General features: G+C 30.7%; 1 pseudogene; it reads left to right on the top strand.

The window, feature by feature from the left end:
- The first annotated feature begins 958 nt into the window (after positions 1-958).
- The window catches only part of LOC149551086 (GDSL esterase/lipase At1g06990-like), a 41,954-nt pseudogene continuing 31,486 nt past the window's right edge, over positions 959-11,426 (top strand).

Here is an 11,426-nt window from a genome sequence, read left to right as displayed (position 1 = left end):
GACATATTTCTTGGAAAATGACATGCAGCATTCAAATGTTGGCAAAAATTGTATGCAATTCTGTGCTATATAGATTTTAGTGAAGATTTAAGCTGTTAACAGAAATTAGAAAATCTTTCATTTGATTGAAATGATTTGATTTTTCAAAGTCTAAAGAAGAATTAATTTTCTTAGTGTGCAAGGAAAAAGTCTTCCACATCACTGAGGCACATGAGAAAATGCTATGTAGCTTAATGACTCAGCAAAGGGCATAAATCTATATAACAGGATTTCGTGTAGAAGTGGACTTCCTTTGCAATTTAGCTTTAATTGTGCATGATCAATCCATATTCGCATTACCTATTCTTTACTAATTTTTCTGATAATATCGACACATATCAACTATGTGGCCTTTTAGGCTTTCTCCCTATGAGACTTTAGTCAAAAAAAAAATTTGAGTTTCTAGCGGTGTTGGACATTAGGAAATAAAATCCGGTCACGCCAAAAGCCAGTTTTCTACGCTTGTCAGACGCCGTAAAATCCAAAAATTAGAAAAATTCATGATTTCAATTTTCTAACTCGGCAGAAAGATTTAGAAGGAAACGCTTGTACAAGCTTTTAATAAGGGAAACACGCATTTCAAGTGGTAAGTATACCAACAAACAAACAAACCGATTGGTAAGTATACCAACAAACATAAATGCCATTTTAATTGCAATCAAAAAGTGAAACTAAGCCTGCAGCTAATGTCTATGCCGGCATCAAAATAGTAATTTGTTGTTTTTAATAATTAAATTAAAAATTAATTTAGAACTTTAGATTAAATTTAAATTGAACTAAAAAATACCATTTTGATGCCATAAATTTCATAATTACTCTCGGCAATCCCATCTATAGACAGTATAACACTCTTTAAATTCTTCAATTTGAATTTGTAGGTAAGTTTTGAGACCAGGATTAGCCACAGAAAGTAGAAAAAATGCACCATTCTATTTTTGTTCAATATGTTTTGTTTCTCCTCTGCATTCTTGTTTATCCAGGGAAAAGTAGTGGAGTAAAGAATGTTAAACGCAAATTGCCAGCTTTGTTCACTTTTGGGGATTCAATCGTTGATTCAGGAAATAATAACTTCATTCCCACAAACATTAAGGCTGATCATCCACCATATGGTATGAATTTTAATGGCAATAGATCTACTGGGCATTGTTCTAATGGCAAGCTGGTATGTTTATAGTATTGTGTATTTGGTGTACGTTCTGATGTGTTCCTGATAACTTGCATGTTTTTACTATGTAGTTTTTGTGTTTGTGCAGCTGAATCTCTTGGAATTAAAGAGACGGTGCCGCCATATTTAGATCCACAGCTAAATTTTAGAGGCCTCCTCACTGGAGTGAGCTTCGGTTCAGCTGGAAGTGGATATGACAATCTGACTACAATGGCCGTTATGCGTCACTAGGGTTTTTTATAAGATTTTGATGTGATGTTGATATGTTACATTATGATATTGATGTTAGGGTTCGATGAAAATGATGCTAATGAGGAATGGTTCAGTAATATCTATATATTTTTTATTTTTATTAAAGTGAATTTAGCATTTGTTTATTTATTTTGTGTGTTTGTGAGAGAATCATTATTTATAAAACATAGGTCAATAGGTTCAATAATGATTTACAAGAATTTATTTCTTATGAGAATGAATAGTACTCTAACATTTCAGCCATTTAGATGATGCTCATCTGAATCTAAAGTGCACAAATGAGAAATATGATCTTGCCAACAATTGCTCACTAAACACTATCCTATAGTTTTTTGTATCAATAAATTGCACAGTTGAATCTTGATAGCAATGTCATATTGTGATGTTATTCTTTGAGTTCATTTTACATTTCTAAGTTCATAAAGTATAAATCATTTTTACTTCCCCACTTTATTAGCCTTTGCATGACTAGAGACCATGTTATAATAATATATAACATGAAGGTTGAGGTTAAATTATGACACTGCTTCTATTTCATCCATTCATGACAACAAATTGTGCTCTTAACATCCATTGTATTTGGATCATGTTCACTTGAGCTAGAAATGCACCCATGAAGAATGGGTTCCAATGAACCATTATTCATAAAGAAATCAATAGATTAGAGTAAGAATTCTAGATGTAAACACTTTATGGTTTCCAAGATTTGACACATTCATAAGAATAAATAGTGCCCTTGGCATCCAAACAATGGATGGTGTTCACTTCAACTAGAAGTGCACTCATGAACCCATGAAGAATATAAATAAAGCACCATATCATAATGTGATATTATTCTTGAATTTCATTTTAAGTTTCTACCTTCATAAAATAAAATCATTTTTATTTCCTCACTTTGTCACACTTTGCATAGCTAGAAGTCATGTTAAAATATATATGAACAAATGAATTTTATTTTATTTTTTCAAATTCAAATCCAAGAGCAATCATATTGTTGTTAAGACTTTGTACTATAGATCATCTAGCGAGATAAGGTGACTAAGGCTTTTTTACAAGATGTGATACCAATGTGGAAGCAAATGGAATTACTAAAGAACTACAAAGTGTGTATGGAGGATGGAATAGGGTCCAAACGCACATCCAAAATAATGAGACGAGCTCTATATGTAGTGGTGGCAAGAACCAATGACTTTGTGCAGAATTATTATTACATGCCCTTTAGGAGCAAAAAGTTTAAAATTGAGCAGTATGCAAACTTAGTTATCCATGGCTACAACAGTTTCCTGGAGGTACCAAATATAAGATCACATTTATAACAACTTCAATTCATACAAGATTTTATTGTATATTTAATATCTTGGATTTCATTTTATGAAGTATATTTATAAATGTGATTGGAATTATTGTAAGCATAGGATTTACAAGATTGGAGCCTGAAAAATTGTTGTGTTTGGATTACCTCTGATAGGATGCTTGCCTGTTCAGAAAACCATAATGAAGAAAAACAAAATGAAGGGATGTATTGAGTCCTGCAACAAAGTTGTAGTTTCTTACAACAAAAAGCTCAATAAAACCATCACGGAGATCGAGGATTGCCTTACAAGCATTAAACTCATTTATGTAGGCATTTATGCCATTGTCTCAAATCTTGTGAACCATCCCCATAGATACGGTACTGATTGCAGGTTTTAGGTTTGTGTAATGAATACAAGTTTATAGCTAGACTATGCACCCTTTGCCAACATCCCTATCATATCCAATCGATCAAAGGTTAAAAGGATAGGGGCATTTTGTCATGTTTAAAGCTTAGTAGAAGGATGATTGAGATTTTTTGCAATTGCCCTAACAAATACCATTCAAAATATGGAGGCATACAACATACACTTGGTTGGATATGTTGTGTATTTGATAAAAAAAATAAGTTTAATTTTCAACCTTCTAATGATTAATATTTCATTAATAACTTCAAACCTTTTATAAATTTTAATCAATTGTGTTGCACATTACACTTTTAAATTTATTTGATTTCTTTTACATATTTTTTGAATCATGTGAATCAAACTCTTAATTATTATTTGCAAGCACTTCTGAATTTGATTTGTGAAGTTTTTTAGCATCAACATTTCGAATCTCAGTTTGTGATCCATCATCAAGATGAAAGCATAATTTGAGAACAAAAAGAGAAATGTATCTATATTATTTTTAGGAAATGCACCTTTATTATTATTTATCCATATTAAATGTTTTCAAATTTGATATTTATCCATATATTTCATTTAGATTTTTTAGATTTGATTGTTTTGGTATGCACACATTCTTTAACTATTATGTACCATATATTATTGTTGACCATAGTTTTTTTTGTTTGGAAAAAGAGAGGTGGTTTAATCAATCAACTTAATCAACTCGAACTAGGGCTCCTATAGCACTTTGATTTATGGGTTTTGAACTAGTACAATTTTTTGGATACCAACTCTACATCCTTATGAAATGTAATCAAAGTTAAATTGTTACCTAAGTCTTGCAACTCAAACTCACCTTATCTTGTCGTCATCTTTCCACAATGTATTTGATGTCAGTATGTGTGTTAACATAGTTTTTATTAGAGATAAAAGGATTATAGTTCTAAAACAATATTTGGTATATGCACAAAATAATCTACAAAAGATTCCTCTTTTTAATATAACTATATATGGATTAATTTACAATGTGGAGTGTCTGTCAAAGGTAAAAGTAGGTCGGCTATGCAGCCTAACTAATGATTTTACTATAAATGTAGATATATAGAAGTAGGTCCTTGCCTCTCAATTTTTCCAATAACCTCATGTCAACTTCACAAATTTATCCTTCAAAATCTTATGGATAGTTTTAATTGGTTATGGTTTCGTGTGTCTTCTTCGATAGTTATAGCAGCCCATAGGTGCAGGATGTACCTTGTTAGAGTAGAACAACCTCGACATGGTCCTTTCAAATAATGGCTATATAGTCCATGATTAATTGGATGTTTAAAAAATTGGAATGCACTCCCAAGTGCTAGACAAATGAACAGAGTATAGGAGCAATAATGACAAATAATGACCTAGAATCAAATGAATATGTTGTTGTATATTTTTGAATTTTTATCTCTCTCTCTATTTCTATATCTATATGTATTTTTGTAATTCACACTCTTCCTATCAACCTCGCTATCTATATCTTTATATCATTCTTGCTCATACACATCAAAAATCATTTCTCCCTCCTTATATCTATCTTATCTTACCTCTTTCATTACCATTTGCTTCATTGTTTCTATATCCTATTTCCTTTATTTCTCTTTAATCTATTATATATGTACAATGTACATCAATCTATCAAATCCAATACCCACATATTACCTTATATATCTTTATAATTATCTCTCTCTCCGTCCTCTCCACTTCTTACTTCTTTGCCTCCCAATCCCATCCTCTTTTTCCCTCCCTTGACAACTATCATCCACTTTGATATTCAATCTATCTACATACTATCTCTCTTTATGTTTCCTTGTCTAATTTTATCTATATCATTCTTTTCAGCTCTCTACCCCTCTTTTTGTTTATATTATTCATCTCTCTCTCTCTCTCTCTCTCTCTCTCTCTCTCTCAATAATTATCTACCCCTCTAATTTTTATTTCTCAAATGAAATGGAAAAATTAGCTATTTAAAACTAGTATTTTAAAATCTTCTCTGTCTCATCCTCTTCATCTTAATATAAATCTCTTTCTCTATTTTTATATCCTTGTGTCTCTCTATCTCTAATTGGCACTCTCCCTATCTAGCTCCCTATTCTTTCCTTTATATATTTCTTATTCACGCATACACTTCTTTCTCCCTCACTCTTTATCATTCACCCATTACTATCTATATTCTATTTTGTTCTATCTATTTAATCTCTTTTATGTATGTATCTATCTACTATCTATCACGTTAGATATCTTTATTATGATTTATCTTCATCTCCCCACTCTTCTCTTCCCTCTTCCTATTTCTCTCCCTCTCACTTCCTTCTTCTCTGCATTTTCCTTCATATTTATCTCCCTCACACACACTCTCTTTAGCTATTTTCCCCTACCCATTTTGTATCACTATCAACATTTTCACCTCTCCATCTTTCTTCTCTCTTAATATTAATCATCTAATTCACTCCCTTTGACCTCTCTCCCATTATCTCTCCCTATATCTATCTACCCTTTTAACTTTTGATTCTTATACAAAATTGAAAACCTACTCTTCTAAAAGACACACAATATATCATCTTATTGTAATTTTTAATATATATATATATATATATATATAAGGAAGGATTTAGTATTTATTTCATTGTAAACACTTCACTACTTGTCCAGAGTTAAATGTAATTAGTGTGTTGGTTCTAGAAATCATGACAAGGGACTCATGTGAGTAAGTAGGTTGGGATTTGGTATTTATTTCACTATAAACATTTCATTATTTATGAGCTTGGATTTATACATTTCTACCATGGTTTTCCCATCTTGAATTTTAACATATATCTAGTTTTATGAGTTTAGATTTATACAATAGAGTTATTTCTACCATGGTTTTCCCATCATAAATTTTAACATCTATCCAGTGCTCTTTTGTACTTAAGCATTTTTGTTTATCGTTCAACAATTTCACCTTATGGAATTTGCAACATCTACATTAAAATATTATTATATGAAATCAATATGTTGTTTACCCTCAATAACAAAACATTCCCACCATATTGTGAAGTCAAGCATAGTCAAAAAAATCCCCACCATATTATGAAATCGTGCATAGTTGAACCAAGTATCCCAACATATCAATTTAAAAAATATGCAGTTGAATCATACATGGTGAAGTTGTCACCATATACTACATTGAAATCATGCATAGTTTCTGGATAAATATAGCATTGAAATATTTTATAGGTTTTCATTTGGATAAAATAGAAAAAATCATCCTAAGAATGGAATGTATTTTCTAGAAAATTCTCTTAGAATCCATTTGAATTTTCCTAAAAATAGTTTACATCAAATTCTGTGCCACCAGCTCATCAATCTTATCCTCCTCCTGGTTCACAAGTTCCAAGAATAAAAACTTGTTGGCTTAAGTTTGGCAAATCTTTGATCTTTATCATAATGCAACAACTCAACATTATCAACCTTCTAATGCTCGGCACATACTGTGTCACTCATCATCAACTATAAAATCACTCGGCATCAACTAGATTTTACTGGTGCTCAGCATCAACTGTCTTGCTCGACATCCACTAGAATTTTCTTTCACTCAGCTCCAATTGATCTCCTCCAATTTAACTTCCCTTTACAAAAATGGTCTTAGACCAAGCGTTGCAATTGTTTAATTGGTTGGATGGAGTTTGTAGTGCCCCAAAGCCATTTAGATATGAAATTAAAATTTGTGTGGAGGAATGGTGGAAAGTCAAAATTGATGGCACTACCATGTTTTCACTTGCTACTAAACTAGATAATGCTAGGAGAGATTCCACCCATTGGGGGAAGTCCACATTTGGGGATTTTTTAAGAAGTAGGAAGTGATTGAGTCAAAACTAGAGGAACTTTGGAAGGCTATGGCTAAGGGGGATTTGTTTGCTAACACTATCAAGGAGGAAGAAGTATGGAGGAATCAATGGAAGGAGGTTACTACCAATGAGGAAACATACTAGAAACAAAGATCTAGGATCGAATGGTTAATGGAGGATGATAGGAATACAACTTTTTTTCATAGGTAAAATGTAGTCATAAACTCATTTGCATTATGTAGACTTTCAAAACTAGATAGCCCTTTTCATCGTGGGCATCACCCACTAATGAAAAAGTGAAGGTTGTCTGCATTGTAGACAATGAGACTACAATCAATGTTACCAACAATTTGGCAGTTGTATGGAAAGTACTGGGTAAGAATGAAAATATATGAGTGCTTTCCATCTTCAGAGGTAGATTTTACAATCAAATATAAAATATGCTTTTGTTTTATTTCAAGTTTTGTTGTTGAACATTTAGTGTGAGCCCATACTCCAAGGTTCTCAACTCCATTGTCAAGCCCAAAAAAGCCCTTCACCCTTAACTTCTCTTCCCTTCCCAAAGGATGAGTGAAGTCCTCACCCATAAACATCAATGTAAAACTAATAAATATATTTAAAATAAGAAATATAAAACATTTGACTCTATATTTTAACTTGTTAAGAAAAATAGATTGTGATAATTAATATTGATTAGACATTCATTTTTGTCTAAAGTGGTGTGAGGTGGAAGATAAAATGATAATTGTTTTGAAAAATCTAATCAACTTGTAACAAATGTGGAAAGGATAAAGTTGTAATTAATGCATGATAGATTTGTTAGAAAATGTTTTTATTTTTATTGAATAAAAATGAATTACCAAAAATAGTATGGTCCAATAGAATGAATGAAAAATGTGATTTATAAAATAATGAAAAATTAGAAAAAGATATAAACATTTTAGTTGTTTTTTAATATTTTTAATTCTATGAGTTGATTGGTCAATTGAATTGAAAAATTGAGTTGAATGAAACCATCAATGACCCTTTCATTTGAATGGTGCCATTATATATGTAGTTTGAATAAATTCCTTATGTTGATAAGATGCACTCAATTGTTTTTAACAGTTGTAAAAAGTAAAGTAAGAAAAAAAAGCCAAGTTTGTGGCTACCGAGAAGAGATGGAATATTTTCCACACTACTTATATTCATAGCCTTTTATGGTTTCCAGAAACAAAATGCACCTCAACTGTAGTGCCTACCCCTAGTGTACTTTTCAATTTTTATTGTTGAACTCTCTTAGGCCAGCTTTATGTTTATGTTTGATGATCAACGACATATGCTTTCCAGATTGTTGGATATTTTTTCATACTCAGTTGATTATATGATAAGTTACTTTGGTACTAGATATTTCATGTATGCATGATTATTCTTCGATGATGATGATTGTATATATTGATTCCAATTATTTCATGATGATAGTTAGATGGATTATTTATATGTGTTTTCTATGGATACTTACCCAATACTTGTATGTGTATGGTGTACCTGTATGTTTTACTTTATGTATGATGTTTCTGATATGGTTAAGGGAGGAAGTTGTAGTCACCTGCTAGTCAGGATCTACCCGATGCACCACTTCTCGTCATTGCCTGTTTAGTTTAGAATATGTGTGTATGTACATGCATGGATTTTATGCAGATTGCAGGTACAAGGTATCGACTTCCCTGAATTCCTAGGATGTGCGTACCCTATCATAGTATCTCAATGGTAAAAGAGGGGAGATAATTCTTTAGTCCAAATCCTAAACTTAAGCCAATTGTCCTAGAAAGTAGGACAAGTATATGAGTTGTCTACCCTTTCGAATTTGTCAAGTGACATAAATTTATGATTATAACCATTGAGTTTGATCTAGTTATCTGTACTTTATTATAGGTTTTCGTAGTTCATCTTGTGGATCTGTGATGATTTTTTATTATAATTAAGTCAAATTAAAAGAGTATTTAATGATTTAATTTAATGGAAATTTTATTAAGAAAATTCAATATTTAATTATATTTAATTAATTGAAAAATTTATTAAATAAAAGAATTAAATTTAAAGATATAGTTAAAATTCTAATTTTTCCATAATCATATTTATTTAATTTAATAATGAAATATTTAGGAGTTTTATTTTTAAAATAAACTCTAAATATAATTATTAGTTAAATTAATAAATATTTTATCTAAAAAAATGTTTTGAGAATTAATTAAAGAAAGAAAGAAATAGATTTAATAAAGATATTTTAAATAAATTGCAAAAAGTTGCACATGAAAATTGAAATTTAATAAAATAATAAAGGATAAAGGGTTTTCGCATGATTGCACAATCGAAGCCCTGAATTGGGGAAAAAACTCTTTATTAGAGATTTAGAATTCATTTCTCGATTACCGAGATTTGGAGGAGCAATTTCTGAGAAGAAGGGTTTTAGAAGAAAAGGGAATACATGTGTGCTCTGTGCGTTGTTGTATTAGCATCAAATTCAAGTAGAATCTTGTGGTTTATTTCCACAGTAGTTTTTCGTTCTTTGAATTCTTGTCTTCTTCCTGTCTAGATAAATTTATTTTCAAATTTTTAAATTTGGTTGAAACCCTTGTGTTGAAATTTACTATTCTTTGTTCTAGAATACGTCTGTGAAGAAATTAATTAAATTGAAGCCCTGGTGTAAATTTTAATTGTTCTTTGTTCTGAGATTTTCTATATATGAGAATTGAGATTTTAGAAACCCTCATTCTGTTAATTTAATAGAATGGTATTTTAATCGGGTAGGGTTTGGAAAAGAAATTGATTTATAAAATGCAAAAAAATTGATTGGTTATTTGGGTTTTCCCTATCAGATCTAATTCATAATTTTATATTAAAAATTAGAAAATATATGTTAATAACAATTATGATAGTAAATTATTTACTGTGGTAATTTTTATCACATAATTTGTTATCAAAAATTGTCAAATTGAAATCGTAATGGGGGGGGGGGGGGGGGGGGGGGGGCATCTACGATTTTGGCATGTAGCAGACCTGTTGTTGACGCAATAGTACTCTATTGTGATCGCAGTAGGCTATTGTGGTGACCTTTTAAAGGTAGGTCAGTGGGCCTCTAAACTCGCATGTCTTAATATGATTTTTTTAACAGTTTTTTCTTAATAATTTAAAATTATTAATTTTTTTATAATTTATTAAATATTTAAAATTAGATTTAGATTAATGTTAATTAATGTTAAATAATATTGTTATTATTATTATTACTAATTAATTAAATAAATATTAAATGTTATTTAATAAATTTAAATTATTTTTTATTATATTATTAATTATTGATTATGTTTATTAATAATTGTATTGTTTTATTAATAAATTGATAATTATTAATGTTAATAATTTAATAATTATTATTTAAAGTATTTTATAATATGTAATACAGGCATTGTTATTTTTAGAAGTTAGTGGTAATTGTGCAATCGAAATTAAAAGAAAATAGATTCATTCATATGGGAAATTGTAAACCTTTTTATGACAAAAATATTTAGCAAAATGTAAACTTGAACCATATTGTTAAAACTAAAACTATATGTTTTCAAAACCAAACAGAAACTATGAAACTACAGTGCTAGTTGTATGTTTTCTTATGTGTTAGGTTTGGGGTTGACTTAGAGTTTTGACTAGTTTCAGGATGTCTACCAGAGGCTGGGAGTTATTATTTTTGGTGATGTCATGTGATGTCATGGTTCTGTATATGTGTACTTGATTTTGGATCAATCCTATCAGGTGATTGTATTGGTGAAATATGTGATTTTTGATTACTAATATTTCAATACTTTCTAGTTGCTTGTTTAAGAACTAATGTGTGATTTATGGTCATATGAGACCTTCTTTTACTAAGCTTAGGGTAGGTTATACATGTATGTCATGTTGGGAAGTGGCTAGCAATGGAGGCCAGAGCCCTAAAGAGGCTACCTAGGTAACCCATCGTAGGTTATGTTAATAAGTGATATAACATTTCATTAAATGAGAGTAAAATGAATTAATAAGAGTTCATTATTTTCCTCGCCCATGTTTCAAGTGCTAGTATAGGCTAGGATGGGAGTAGAGAGGATGTCTAGTTGCAACCTTCCTTCGTTAGTATGCCTTGTCTATACGAAAGGATACTACTGTTGCATAGAGTCACTATGGGGCCGGAGTCCAGTGGGACTACTAGGGTAACCTCAGAGTTGGCTCATGAAATGACACTTGTCCACTTACATTACAATATTCCTATGTGCCATTATTGCCTCTAGGTTTAGATGTCATTTGTGTCTCGGTACCTTTGAGTTAGATTCCTTTCAGGTTTTCTTTGACCTAGATGTTGGATTTGACTTTTGAGTTTGATATCTTGTTTGGGACTTGAGACAACCTCCTCAGCGTGGT

This window comes from Cupressus sempervirens, chromosome 6, assembly GCF_028749045.1.
Source record: "Cupressus sempervirens isolate cs-2001-9-10 chromosome 6, ASM2874904v1, whole genome shotgun sequence".
Taxonomy (NCBI): domain Eukaryota; kingdom Viridiplantae; phylum Streptophyta; class Pinopsida; order Cupressales; family Cupressaceae; genus Cupressus; species Cupressus sempervirens.
The sequence above is the reverse complement of the archived record's forward strand: the minus strand, read 5'-3'. Positions and strand labels throughout refer to the sequence as shown.